General features: G+C 43.9%; 1 pseudogene; it reads left to right on the forward strand.

The window, feature by feature from the left end:
- The first annotated feature begins 5,378 nt into the window (after window positions 1–5,378).
- On the forward strand, window positions 5,379–6,569 carry LOC136158497 (high mobility group protein B1 pseudogene; annotated as a pseudogene).
- Window positions 6,570–15,180: the final 8,611 nt, after the last annotated feature.

A 15,180-nucleotide genomic window follows, 5' to 3' on the forward strand; every position in this document is an offset into this window, starting at 1 on the left:
AGGAAAGTATGTTAAGCTCAAGAAACGAAATGCATAGGACTGGAGAGAGGAGGTCTATCTATGATACTCTTTTCCCAAAGCCCCGTGAGAGAACCAGCTCCTCCCCAGGGCTGCAGGGAAACAGTCCACACAATAGGACAGTGAGCTCTGAACTGAGAGTCTGGAGCCTACCCCACAGAGACGCATCAGCAAACAAGATGAGTAATCCAGGGTTCTGTGGCCCATGAAGCATTTTCATGTCTACCATCATCACATTTGATCCTTAGATACAATTATTATATGTATAAGGACTTTTAACTGAGTTAAAGTATGTGCATGTTTCATTTCCTTGTGAATTGAGGTGAAATTCACCTTACTCATCGTCACTAAACAAATCCCAGCAGCAACCCCCCCAGCTCAGGCTGTGTAGAGTTGCCCCATAAGAAGTATAGCTCGAAGCTGCATCTATTTCTTGGAAGTGTTCTTAGGACTTTTGGTGTGGGTCGTATTGAGCATCCTTCCTTAACTTCCCTGGTCAGAATAGATCTCTCTATATCAGCACCCACATGTCCTCCCCTCGCTGCTCAAGTGTCAGCAGATGGGAAGAGCAACGGCCTCTCTCCCCGAGGGCCCCCAGGGTCCTCCGAGTCCCTGCCTTTCTGTCTCAGCGTCTGTGTCCTCAGTCAGACCTTCCTCAGACACATACTCTGTATTTGGTGGAAACCCATTCACCTACTTCATGTAATCTGGTGTCACTTTATCATAGGAATTCTTATATGTTACAAGAGAAAATACCATCTGGCTTTCTGAACCAATACAGATATTTATGCCCCAAAGGCTCACACAACTTGACCAAAGAGATCTCCTAACCACCCATCCAGAATAAATTTTTAAATTTAATTATTTAATTAAATAAAATCCCAATGATGCCCCACACCTTACACCAGCTCCTGACCTTTGTTTTCCTCAATTGGACACACACGACAGATCACATTCACAAAAGCAATATCCTCCTTGGAGACAAGGGGGTGTCGTTTCCAGCATTCCAATCCCATCCCTTTCTTTCTCTCTCCCTCAAAGAAGAACATTCATACACAAGCACAGGAGCGACTCTACTGTAGATCTATGTCTGCGTTTACTAAGTAAATTGTTGGGGAGCTTCTTTCCAGGAAACGTTATCACTTGTAAAGTGTTTCCCAGTGGGATGCTGTGCATAGAGGCTGAGGCTTTGGCCCAGAACCGAGTGAGTGCTCAGTAAGTGGAGGCTGAGTAAATAAAGGCATGAACAGCAGGTAAAGAGAGAGGAGGAAGTATACTCAGCCACCAGAGACGGGAGGGACTTCCCGGGTTTAAGAAGGGCCCGGGGATTTCAGGTGCTGGCTTTGCAGAACCAAAGGGAATGGAGACTTAGGACAGTACTTCCCAAAGTGCAGTCACTGTGACCCATCATCTCTCGGTGTGTGTGTGTGTGTGTGTACACATGCATAGATGTGTGTGTGTGTATACATGCATAGATGTGTGTGTGTACATATGTATATATAAACACTATTATTTATTTCGTGTATGTGTGTGCTCAATCACTCAGTCATGTCCAACTCTTTGTGACCCCATGGACTGTAGCCCACCAGGTCTTCTGCCCATGGGATTTCCCAGGCAAGAGTACTGGAGTGGGTTGCTATTTCCTTCTCCAGTGGATCTTCCTGACCCAGGGATCAAATCTGATCTCCTGCTTGGCTGGAAGAGTCTTTACCACTGAGCCACCAGGGAAGTCATTATTTACTTCAGAGACTTATAGCAACTGTCACTTCTAAAAAAATAAATACATTTATTGAAAATAAAAGCTTTGTAACACTCCTGTAAATGAAAAACCAATATCACTTGTCAGAAGTTGCAGGCAATCATAAAAAAATAAATACAATGAAGATCTCCAAAAAAATCAAATTTTAACTAGAATTCTCTGCTGAGAGCTCTATGCGGTGAGGCCTGCTCTCTCTTTATTAAAAGGGAGGGGAGACAGAAAAGTGTTAGGGCCAGACTGGTACCAAATTGAGATATTCTCCTTGGTGTAATCAGGTTAAAGGGGGAACCAAAATGGGATTGATAGCTTTACTTCAAAACGTATCCCAGACAAGACTCCTTAACTTCAGCATTGATACACCTTTGTGCAAGTCACCTTCATCTCTCCCCTAGCTCTTTGCTACTCAAAGTGCCACTGAATTGGTCAACTGGACCCTTGCTGGGGTCCTACCCTTGGCTGGGACCAGGGAGGTTCTTGTTTTTCCTGCTGAGATTTGCACAGCCAAATGAAATGGATGCTGAGACTGGAACAGCACAAGTTTTATCCATTAGCCAAAGGATGGAGAAGTGGGAATTCAGTTTGCAAATCAACATCTCAACCCAGTTCAAGTGGATACAGTATATATAAGAAGGTAGAGGTAAAAGAGAGAGGACTGAAAAGAGGGAGAAGTATTCATGAATTATCTAAGAACAGGAATGTGGTTTGGACCTTGAACACTCCTTTTTAGTCCTTGTATGGGCTTTCCTGGTTTTTGTCATGGCAACTGTCATAATGCTGGTGGGCATGTCATTTAGCTAATGTAGTAATGCAATGTCATTACAATGAGCATGTAATGAGGCTCAAGGTCTACTGGAAGTCAGGTGATTCTGATGTAGGCTTGAGTTTGACAAGATTGTTGCCCTAGATTACAACAGCCTTCTATCAGGTCCACCAGATTCCATTCTGCCTCCCAGTCACAACTACCAATATTCCCTTCTCGAAGCAGCCGAAGTGTTCTTTCTAAATTCATAAATCATATTGAAACAGGAGGGAAGGGTGCTGGGCACAAACTTTAAAAGAATGACATAACCCGAGGACATGACATAAACTGACTACAACAAAATGGGTCCAAGATGACAAGTAAGTTGACTTCCACTACTCCTTGAGCCTCAGCATATGCTCATCATAAGACATCAGCCAGCTAAATGAACACCCATGGACTGTTCTCACAGCCAGTCTCTCCCACCAGAAAGCTTTCATAAGCCTCTTATCCTTATCTGTCAGAGGGCAGACAGAATGAAAACCACAATCACAGAAAACTAATCAAACTGATCACATGGACCACAGCTTTGTCTAACTCAATGAAACTATGAGTCATGCTGTGTAGGGCCACCCAAGATGGATGGGTCATGGTACAGAGTTCTGGCAAAACATGGTCCACTGGAGAAGGGAATGGCAAACCACTTCAGTATTCTTGCCTTGAGAACAAAATGAAAAGGCAAAAAGTATGACATTGAAAGATGAACTCCCCAGGTCCATAGATGCCAAATATGCTACTGGAGAACAGTGGAGAAGTAACTGCAGAAAGAATGAATGGACAGAACCAAAGCAAAAACAATGCCCAGTTGTGGATGTTAACTGGTGATGGAAGTAAAGTCCAATGCTGTAAAGAACAATATTTTATAGGAATCTGGAATGTTAGGTCCACAAATCAAAGTAAATTGGAAGTGGTCAAACAGGAGATGGCAAGAGTGAACATTGACATTTTAGAAATCAGTGAACTAAAATGGACTGGAATAGGTGAATTTAATTCAGATGACCATTATATCTACTACTGTTGGAAAGAATCCCTTAAGAGAAATGGAGTAGCCATCATAGTCAACAAAGAGTCTGAAATGCAGTACTTGTATGCAATCTCAAAAACGACAGAATAACCTCTGTTTGTTTCCAAGGCAAACCATTCAATATCACAGGAATCCAAGTCTATGCCCCAATCAGTAATGCTGAAGAAGCTGAAGCTGAATGGTTCTATGAAGACTTATAAGACCTTCTAGAACTAACACCCAAAAAAGATGCCCTTTTCATCACAGGGGACTGGAATGCAAAAGTAGGAAGTCAAGAGATATCTGGAGTAACAGGCAAATTTGGCCTTAGAGTATGGAGTGAAGCAGGGCAAAGGCTAACAGAGTTTTGCCAAAAGAATGCACTGGTCATAGCAAACACCCTCTTCCAACAACACAAGAGAAGACTCTACACATGGACATCACCAGATGGTCAATACTGAAATCAGATTGATTATATTCTTTGTAGCCAAAGATGGAGACGCTCTATACTCAGCAAAAACAAGATCAGGAACTGACTGTGGCTCAGATCATAAACTCCTTATTGAAAAATCCAGGCTTAAATTGAAGAAAGTAGGGAAAACCACTAGACCATTCAAGTATGACCTAAATCAAATCCCTTACAATTATACAGTAGAAGTGACAATAGATTCAAGAGATTAGGTCTGATAGACAGAGTGCCTGAAGAACTATGGATGGAGGTTTGTGACATTGTACAGGAGGAAGCGATCAAGACCATCCCCAAGAAAAAGAAATGCAAAAAGGCAAAATGGTTGTCTGAGGAGGCCTTACAAATAGCTGAGAAAAGAAGAGAAGTGAAAGGCAAGTGAAAAGCAAGGTCAAGGCTATGGTTTTTCCAGTGGTCATGTATGGCTGTGAGAGTTGGACTGTGAAGAAAGCCGAGCACTGAAGAATTGATGCTTTTGAACTGTGGTGTTGGAGAAGACTCCTGAGAGTCCCTTGGACTGCAAAGAGATCCAACCAGTCCATCCTAAAGGAAATCAGTCCTGAATATTCACTGGAGATGCTGAAGCTGAAGCTCCAATACTTTGGCCACCTAATGTGAAGAACTGACTCATTGGAAAAGACCCTGATGCTGGGAAAGATTGAGGGCAGGAGGAGAAGGGGATGACAGAGGATGAAATGGGTGGATGACATCACTAATGCAATGGACATGAGTTTGAGTAGGCTCTGGGATTTGGTGATGGACAGGGAAGCCTGGCGTGCTGCAGTCCATGGGGTCACAAAGAGTGGGACACGACTGAGTGACTGAACTGACTGACAGACTGACACACTGTTCTGAAGCTAATCATCAAAGACCAAAAAATGGGCAGTGGCCCAATTCATGGAAATCTCCTCCCCTTTTCTAAAATAGTTGAAATAATCCTCCCACTCATTAGACTATAAAAGTGAAAGTCCCTCAGTTGAGTCCAACTCTTTGTGACCGCATGGACTATATAGTCCATGGGATTCCCCAGGCTAGAATACTGGAGTGGGTATCCCATCCCTTCTTCAGCAGATCTTCCCAACCCCGGAATCAAACCGGGGTCTCCTACATTGCAAGCAGATTCTTTACCTGCTTACCAGGGAAGCCCAAGAAGCCTATGAAATTACCCAGCCCACAAAAGCTAACCATACCATATTTCCAACCAGTCTCACCTTCTAACAGGGCCCACACTCTCTCTGTGTTTCTCTCGAAATAAAAGGACTTCTTACCTATCACTTTGTCTCCCACTGAATCCCTTCTTTAATGAGACATAAAGAGCCTGAGTTTGACAGCCATTGCAGTACATTGAGCTCCATAGAGACAGCGCCGGGGCAAGTGAGAGCTGGACGGGCACTGGGCGACTCTGTGCCTCGCGGAGGATAAATAATTAAACATGGGCAAAGGAGATCCTAAGAAGCCGAGAGGCAAAATGTCATCATATGCATTCTTTGTGCAAACTTGCCGGGAGGAGCACAAGAAGAAGCACCCGGATGCTTCAGTCAACTTCTCAGAGTTTTCTAAGAAGTGCTCAGAGAGGTGGAAGACCATGTCTGCTAAAGAGAAAGGAAAATTTGAAGACATGGCAAAAGCGGACAAGGCCCGTTATGAAAGAGAAATGAAAACTTATATCTCTCCTAAAGGGGAAACAAAAAAGAAGTTCAAGGATCCCAATGCACCCAAGAGGCCTCCTTCGGCCTTTTTCTTGTTTTGTTCTGAGTATCGTCCAAAAACAAAAGGCGAACATCCTGGCCTGTCTATTGGTGATGTTGCAAAGAAACTGGGAGAGATGTGGAATAACACTGCTGCGGATGACAAGCAGCCTTATGAGAAGAAGGCTGCTAAGCTGAAGGAAAAGTATGAAAAGGATATTGCTGCATACCGAGCTAAAGGGAAGCCTGATGCAGCAAAAAAGGGAGTTGTTAAGGCCGAAAAAAGCAAGAAAAAGAAGGAAGATGAGGAAGATGAAGAGGATGAGGAGGAGGAAGAAGATGATGATGATGAATAAGTTGGTTCTAGCGCAGTTTTTTTTTTTTCTTGTCTATAAAGCATTTAACCCCCCTGTACACAACTCACTCCTTTTAAAGAAAAAAAAATTGAAATGTAAGGCTGTGTAAGATTTGTTTTTAAACTGTACAGTGTCTTTTTTTGTATAGTTAGCACACTACCGAATGTGTCTTTAGATAGCCCTGTCCTGGTGGTATTTTCAATAGCCACTAACCTTGCCTGGTACAGTATGGGGGTTGTAAATTGGCATGGAAATTTAAAGCAGGTTCTTGTTGGTGCACAGCACAAATTAGTTATATATGGGGATGGTAGTTTTTTCATCTTCAGTTGTCTCTGATGCAGCTTATACGAATAATTGTTGTTCTGTTAACTGAATACCACTCTGTAATTGCAAAAGAAAAAGAAAAAAAGTCGCAGCTGTTTTGTTGACATTCTGAATGCTTCTAAGTAAATACAATTTTTTTTATTAGTAAAAAAAAAAAAAAAAAAAAAAAAAGAGCCTGAGCTTCATTAAGTCCTGAAGCCAGGTATGTGATCTCAGTTGGAAAACCCTGGATTTTGGCCAGGTTCAAGTCCTGGAACATGGGCTCAAGTTTCAATATGAGTTACACGGTTTCAATATCACTTTGCTTGTTTAAACCTCCAAAGACTTCCACTGGGCTTAGAATAAAATCCATTTTTCTTTTCTGGCAGGGGTCAGAAGCCAGCCCCTACCTCCCCCTCTGAAACCTATGCTTCTGACAGCTTGACCTTTGCTAAGTCCTCAAAGGTGCCCAGGAACACTCCTGCCCCAGGGCCTTTGCACATTCTGTTCTCTCTGCCTGGGAAGCTGCTCTGCCATCATGTCCATAATACACATCCTTGCTTCATTCTGCCCTTACTTAAAAGCTGCCTCCTTAGAGAGGCCCTGACCACCTCACCAACAGGGCAGCCTCATCAAAAGGCTGCCCTTCTTAGGGTGACCAGCTCATCCCAGTTTGCCCAAGGCTGTCCCAGTTTTAAAACTGAAAATCCCCTGTACTGGGAACCGCCTTCAGTTCTCAGCAAAATGGAACAGTTGTTCAACCTCCAGTCCCCATCACTGCTCACACAGAACCCTGCTTTGTTCTTATCATATCACATATTCCTATCTTCTCTTTGTTTTCATTCTCCTTTCTGAGTCAGTCCCATGAGGACACAGAGTTTTGTTCACAGCTGTATTCCTGGCACCTAGGACAGTACCTGGCACACAACTGGCATTTAACTCACATTGTTTGGCGAAAATATCAAATGAACAACCCTCATGGTTTATTTAATCTATTGCTTATAGTTTAGTTGTCTCTCCCATTTGACTGCAAATACACAAAGCTTTATCCAGATTTAGAATACTGTCCTTGAGCTAGGTTACCAGGAGTGGATTTATTGAACTGAGGGGAATGCCCTGTTTAAGGTTTTGATACCCAGCATCAAACTGTTTTCCAAAAGGGTCAGAACCCCTCCCCCGATGCCTACTGCATCAGGGTTTCCCTATATACCTCACTCCATGCTGGACAAAGACAGCATTATCATTGTTAAAATCCTTCGTAGGTGCAAATGTAGCTGTTGTTTTAATTTGCATTCCTTGGATTACTAGGTAGGCTGATCATTTCCCCATATGCTTAGCTAATTGCTCCCCTGATAGCTCAGTTGGTAAAGAATCCGCCTGCAATGCAGGAGAACCCGGGTTGATTCCTGGGTTGGGAAGATTCCCTGGAGAAGGGATAGACTACCCACTCCAATATTTTTGGACTTCTCTTGTGGCTCAACTGGTAAGGAATTCACCTGCAAAGCAGGAGACCCCGGTTCAATCCCTGGGTTGGAAAGATCCCCTTACCCTCTTCAGTATTCTGGCCTGGAGAATTCCATGGACTGTAGAGCCCATGGGGTCACTAAGAGTCGAACAGAACTGAGCGACTTTCACTTCCACTTTACTTTAGCTAATTGCATTTCATCTTTTTTGAGTTGTCTGTTCATACCTCTTTGCTTGTTTTTCTACCCAGTTTCAGGACAGGGATTATTGATACGCTTGAGTTCTTTGAAAAATATATCAGCCCTTTCCCCTCATACATTAAAGTCTTGATTCTTTGGCACTTTCTGACCTCTGACCTTAGCCTTCAATTGTATTACTTCCTTATTTCTATTTTACATGTTCACACCCCATTTTTCATTTCTCTTTCCATTTGCTTTTGTATTTTTTTTATAGTTAATTCTTACACACTTCGAGAAAGCCTCTAAAAGCTTTCCACCTCATTCAGAGTATAAAATACCTTTTTTTAAATCATCTGTAAGGCCCTCCATGATCTTTCTCCACACCCACCCCTATATTGCCTCTCTAACGTTAGTCCCTACTCTTCTGCCCTGGATCTCTCTGCTCCATACACTCTGGCTTCTATGCTGATCTTCAAGCATCCCAGCCACACAGCTCAGGACCTTTACAGAAGCTCTTTCCTCAGCCAGGAAGCCTCTTTCCCCAGGTAAGGGAGATTCCCTCTCTCCCTTCCTTCGAGTCTTTACTCAAGTGTCATCTCAGTGAGTCCTTTCCCGGCCACCTTATCTAAAAGTCCAGTCCCTGTGCTTGACATCCCTCTGCAAAGATGTCCACATTGCAGTCCCTGGGACCTTGTCTGCCAAAAGGGAAGTTGCCAATGTTGCAGGTTTTTTTTTTTTAATTTTTAGTTGGAGGATAATGGTTTTACAATGTTGTGTTGGTTTCTGCCATACAACAACGTGAATCAGCCCTAAGTATACATATATCCCCTCCCTCTTGAATCTCCCTCTCACCCTCCCCTCCAGTGAATTTTAAGTTATGGATTTTGAGATGAGGAGGTGGGCCCAACTGAATCACAAGCGTCCTTATAAGAAGGAGATAGAAGGGTCAGAGTCAGAGAAGGAGATATGACAACATAGCAGATGTTGAAGCAATGCAGGGTCAGGAACCAAGGAACTCAGGCAGCCTTTAGAAGTTGGACAAGGCAAGGAAATGAATTCTCCCCTCAAGCCTCACAGATCTACAAACCCACTCAAACTCCTGACATCCAAAACTATAAGATAATAAACATGGATTGTTTTAAGCCACTGCAGTTACAGTACCTGTTAAAACAACCATAAGAAACAAACACACAGCCCAATGCCATCCATCTACCTCCTGCTTTCTCTGTTTCTTCTTGACATTCACCCCTGTCCAAGTTCCTGTAATTTTACAGTTTCCTCTTTTTTATTTTTGCCTCCCCTAAAAGAATATAACCTCCATGGGGACAGGTGTCTGTTTTACTCACTGTTGCACCCCCAGTACCTACAACAGTGCCTGGCACACACCAATCAACTTTTGCTGAATGAATGGAAGTAGGAAGGAAGAAAACTTGGGTTCACAGGTCAAACAGAAACTTGTGCTCAGCTGAGGTTGCTGGAAGGTCATTACATCTGAAGAGCCACTCTGGGTAGAACAAGGTCTTGAAGAAGCTACCAGGCACTGGAAGAAGATAAGTCTAATATTCTAGAGAACTCCTGGGGTCACTCCATCCTCCATCCACAGCACATCTATGTGCTCAAGCAGAGAACAAACAAGTGCGCTCCAGTCTCAGACTGGGTTCACAGTCTAGCTCGGGGCTGCCCATTAGAACTGCATTTCAAACCTGTTATATCATTTTAAATTTTCTAGTAGCCACGTTTTAAAAGTTTTGTTAAGGGAATTCCCTGGCACTCCTGTGGTTAGGACTCTGTACTTTCACTGCCAACAGTGCAAGAACTAAGATCCTGCAAACCTCAGACACAGTCAAAAATTTTTTTAATTAAAAAAAAGGAAAAGTTTTGTGGGATAAACAAGGAGTTTGGGACTAACAGACACACACTTTGCTGTTGTCGCTGTCGTTCTTCAGTAGCTAAGTCGTGTGTGACTGCTTGAGACCCTGTGGACTGCAGCAAACCAGGCCCTCACTATCTCCTGGAGTTTGCTCAAATACATGTCCACCGAGTCAGTGATACTATCTAACCATCTCATCCTTTTGTCTTCTCCTCTTACCTTCAATCTTTCCCAGTATCAGGGTCTTTACCAATGAATCGACTCTTCGCATCAAGTGGCCAAAGTATTGAAGCTTCAGCTTCAGCATCAGTGCTTCCAATGAATATTCAGGGTTGACTTCCTTTAGGACTAACTGGTTTGATCTCCTTGCAGTCAAAGGGGCTATGTATAAAACAGATCAGCGACAAGGACCTACTGTATAACATAGGGAACTACATATTCAATCTTTCATAATAACCTATAAAGGAAAGGAATCTGAAAGAATAGAGATATATTGTATAACTGGATCACTTTGCTATATACCTGAAACTAACACAACATTGTAAATCAATTATACTTCAAATTTTTGAAAAGGTGAAATTTTAATGATATGGTTTATTTGGCTTAATATATCCAAGACATTATAATTTTGATATGTAATCAGCTTTTTAAATATTAATAAGATGTTTTACATTCTTTTCTCTATATACTAAGTGTTTAAACCCCAGTGTGTATTTTATAGCAGTTTCAGTGTGGACATTAAATTTTTAACACTTAAAGTGAAACGGAATCCCACTGAAGCAATCGAACTGTTTTCACAGATAGTTTACACCACTTCGGTTTTTAAATTAAATGTCAATTAGTTAAAGTTAAATAAAATTTAGAATTTACCCCCTTCTGGGCACTGAGCACATTTGCAGTGCTCAGTAGCTACACACGGCCAGTGGCTCTGGTTTTGGGCAACGTGATCCCAAAATGCAAACCCTCGCAGGTGATGTGACCTTGCCCACATTCCTGAAGTTCTCTGAACCTCCTGCCATCACGTACAGAACAGGTGATGATAACAGTAGCTATTTTTGTGGGTTAAATGAAGTCAACAGGTCCATAGTAAATGCTTTATAAATTGTAGCTCTTGTTACTCTGGGGCAATTTCTTGTCTTTCCAATGGAGGAATCCCTGGTTAGAAAGGAGACTGAATTGACATTTAGGGAACATGTACTATGTGCCTGCCCTGAGCTGCAGATGGCCCATCTCAAACTTCCCAGGAAACATTCACAATGGGAGTTGTCACCTCCATGCACCCGGCCCCATGTGCTCTCCCAGGCTGCTGAATGAAGCTGGCCTCCTGCCTTCTGGAGGGGCTGCTGCCAACAGAAACCCTGGGAGATACAGCAGAGCATTTCAGTTACCATCAAAGTCGCCTGCCTGAGAGGCTGTCTGCTGGCCTTCCAGCCCCTTTTCCCTCTTCTCTTTCTTCCCTCCCTTCCCCTCTCTCTCCCTCTCCCCCCTCCCCACCTCCCACCCTCCCCCTTCGCCCTAGAGCTGCCTCCTGCATCTGTTTAGACCATCCCTTATCTCAGCGATTTTTCAACAGGGTGTTTTTCTGATGGCAGATCGTGACTCAAACCCACTCTAAAAGCTGGGAGGGTGGGGACCTTCCCCCAGCCCCTCCCTGTCTAGACTCAAGTTTCCTGAGACATGAATAATTAGAGAAACCTGAGCCATGGAACTCCCAGAAAAAAATCCAGCTGACTTCTTCAGTCTCCCAGATGTTCTTACAGGAGGTGGGGACAGAGCTCCTGTCTCATCCACAGATCATGGTGGAAAGAGCTTGGGTGTTGGGGTTCTGAAAGGCTGGTTCCCCCCTCTTAACCTCTTATGGGCTTGGACAAGTTGTTTAATTGCTCTGAGTCCAGTTTCTTCACCTGTAAAATTCGTATACTGATCACCCCCCCCCCCCAGAGGTCGAATCATTGGCCCCATGCCTGGCATGTACTCCTTGAATGTGGTCCCAGCATGTGGTCCCAGCATGTGGTGGTCATTACTATCACTGGGCTGTCAGGAGTTGACAGCAAGACCTGTGGCTTGCTCCACCTCATTCACAGCTCCAGCCCCAATACCAGAGCAGCACAGTACGTGCTGCACAAATATTGCATGTATAAAAATAAGAGTTTTCATATAATGACACTGAGTCCCCTCCAGACCAATGAAAACATGCATGTTATTTCCTGACAGCCAGGGCTGGGATGAGGGTAAGGCAAGTGAGATACTCTCCTTTGGTACAAAATTTAAGGGGGCCCCAAGAAACCCAGTCATCAAGATAAACAATATTTTGGTGCAGTATTCTCAGAAATCAAAAGGAATGCAAAATATCCATGAAGAATGAAAAAAATCAAAGTTTAAAAAAAAACAAGGTCATAGATAACCAACGAGGACCTACTTATGGCACAAGTAACTCTAGTCAATATTCTGTAACAACCTATATGGGAAAAGAATCCGAAAAAGAATGGATATATGTTTATGCATAACTGAATTACTTGTTGTACACCTGAAACTTACACAGCATTGTAAATCAAGTATGTGCGTGCTAAGTCACTTCAGTCGTGTCCAAGTCTTTGCAACCCTGTGGACCCACCAGGCTCCTCTGTCCATGGGATTCTCCAGGCAAGAATACTGGAGTGGGTTGCTATGCCCTCCTCCAAGGATCTTCCTGACCCAGGGATCAAATCCTTGTCTCCCGCAGCTCTTGCATTGCACGCAGATTCCCCGCTGAGCCACTGGGGAAGCCCAAATCAAATAAACTCCAATATAAAATAAAAATTAAATTTAAAATCTAAAGAAAAAAAAATAAGACAAGGCCAGTATTACCAATATCTCCTTTTGTCTCCAGCTCCACACGGCACTGCCAGCCATGGTCTAAAGGCTTTTCAAGCATTAACCCATTCCAGCCTCATACTATACCTATAAAGTGTACACATCAAATACTAACCGTTCAATGCTTATGATAACCCATGAGGTAACTACTAGTGTTCAGATGAGGAAAAGGGGGCCTAGAGAAGTGATGAATTTGCCTCAGGTGGTTCAGCTCCTAAGTGGCAGAGCTGGGACTTGAGCCCAGCACTCTGACCTGAGAGACCCAGTTCCCACCCCATTCAGGACCGTCTATGATACAGCTCTGCCCACTGGGTAATTTTCTTTCTTTCTTTTTGTCTGCATCAGGTCTTTGTTGTGATTCACGGGGTCTTTCATCGCAGAGCATGGATTCTCTAGTTGCTCTATGGCAGTGGGATCTTATTTCCCCAACCAAGGATCGAACCTGTGTCCCCTGCATTCCAAGGTAGATTCGCAACCACTGGACCACAGGAAATCCCACCTCCTCCCAAGCTGGGACTTATACCATGAGATCATGTGCTTCAGTGGTTGAGCAGGTTGTCCTGTTATTTGAATTGCAGACATGCACCAAGTCTGCAGGCTGGGTTCCGCAGACACAGAAATAACCTCACAAAGGCAGTTCCCTGGCACCAGGAATACAGGGCTCCGGTCAGCTGCTCCTCCAGGCCTGGACAAGGGCTCCAAGGGGCTGGAGAGGGCGTGACTAACTCGACTTTAGCTGGGAGGTCACTTGAAATGCAGAGGCGTTTCCTGCCTCCCACCCTGTGACAACTGACGCACCTTTGAGAGATGAGTAAGCGCTTGTCGGCTGGAGAATACAAAGCAGCCATGTCCCCATTTGACACCCGCATAAAACTCAGCTCAAAGTGATTTTTACCGAAGGCCCGAAACTCAAGGGGTCAAAGGCCACTCAGGGTTCACTTCGGGTTCTTCGTGGGTTAGCAGACAGCCCTGAATGCTCCCCTCAGGATCTTTTAGGAGCAGCATGAGATGAGAGCAGTGGAATCAGACAAGACTCTCTGCACTTTCTAAGCTGGGTGAGCAGGGGCAAGGCACGTAGTCACTAGTCTAATTCTTCATCAATAAAATAGGGCTAGTGATGCCAAGCCCACAGTTGTGAGGACTAAATGTACTAAGTGAACATAAAGTACCAGTTTTGTGGAAAGCACTCAGTAAGTGGTAACTACTATCATTACTTTCAAAACTGGCCTGCAATGTCCACTGTTAAATGTAACCTACATTTACAAAATAAAGCAGTACCTCAGTCCTTGATGAGAAATGATCATTAAATGGCCTGTTTGAGGCAATGAAGGGGTAAGTTCACTGAAAAGCTAAAGCACAAAGACATTGTGGGACTTCCCTGGCAGACCAGTAGATAGGACTCCATGCTTCCACTACAGGGGGCATGGGTTCTATCCCTGGATGGGAAACTAAGACCCCCCCCCCATGCTGGAATGTGGCCAAAAAATAAATAAATAAGGCCCAAAGACATTGTTACCTGAAAAGTCAGAAAAGCTCATTGATTCTACCCCCAGGGATTCTGCTTACGTTAGTCTGGAGACTCTTGGCATCATTACTTTGTAAAGTCTTCCCAGGAGACTTCATGAAATCACTCAGTCGTGCCCCAGTCTTTGTGACCCCATGCACTGTAGCCTGCCAACCTCCTCTGTCCACGGAATTCTCCAGGCCAGAATACTGGAGTGGTTAGCTATTCCCTTCTCCAGGGTTCCCAACCCAGGACTGAACCCAGGTCTCCAGCATCGAAGGCAGATTCTTTACCGTCTGAGCCACCAGGGAAGCCCAACCATGGGTGAGGACCACCAAGAAACTGGGAGGGAGGGGTGAATTTGGGAAGGGGTTTTGGTGGGAGTAGGCATGGCTGACAACGAACTGGTAGTAGATCCAAGGATGCTAACTAGGCTCATTATTTACCCACAACACCTTCATGTTTTATGCACTTTCTATATAAATGCTATATTTCATAGAATCTTACTTTTTATTATGGAGAATTTAAAACATACACTAAGGCTTTCCTGGTGGCTCAGATGGTAAAGAATCTGCCTGCAATGCAGGAGACCTGGTTTGATCCGTGGGTTGGGAGGATTCCCTGGAGGAGGGAATGGCTATCAACTCCAGTATTCTTGCCTGGAGAATCCCCAAGGACAGAGGAGCCTGGCGGGCTACAGTCCATGAAGTTGCAAAGAGTCAGGCACGACTGAGCAACTAACACTTTCACTAAAGCATACAGTAAGTAAGCAAATGCATAAATACATCTCCTACGCCACCACTCAGGTCCCCAAATATCCCACAAGTGTTCAGATTGTCTCTGTGTCATACTTTTTTTTAAAAAAAACTTGCTTTTAGGATTTAAAGAAGGTCTGCACCTTTGTTATGAGCTGATTTG

This window comes from Muntiacus reevesi, chromosome 2 (genome assembly GCF_963930625.1).
Source record: "Muntiacus reevesi chromosome 2, mMunRee1.1, whole genome shotgun sequence".
NCBI classification, from domain to species: domain Eukaryota; kingdom Metazoa; phylum Chordata; class Mammalia; order Artiodactyla; family Cervidae; genus Muntiacus; species Muntiacus reevesi.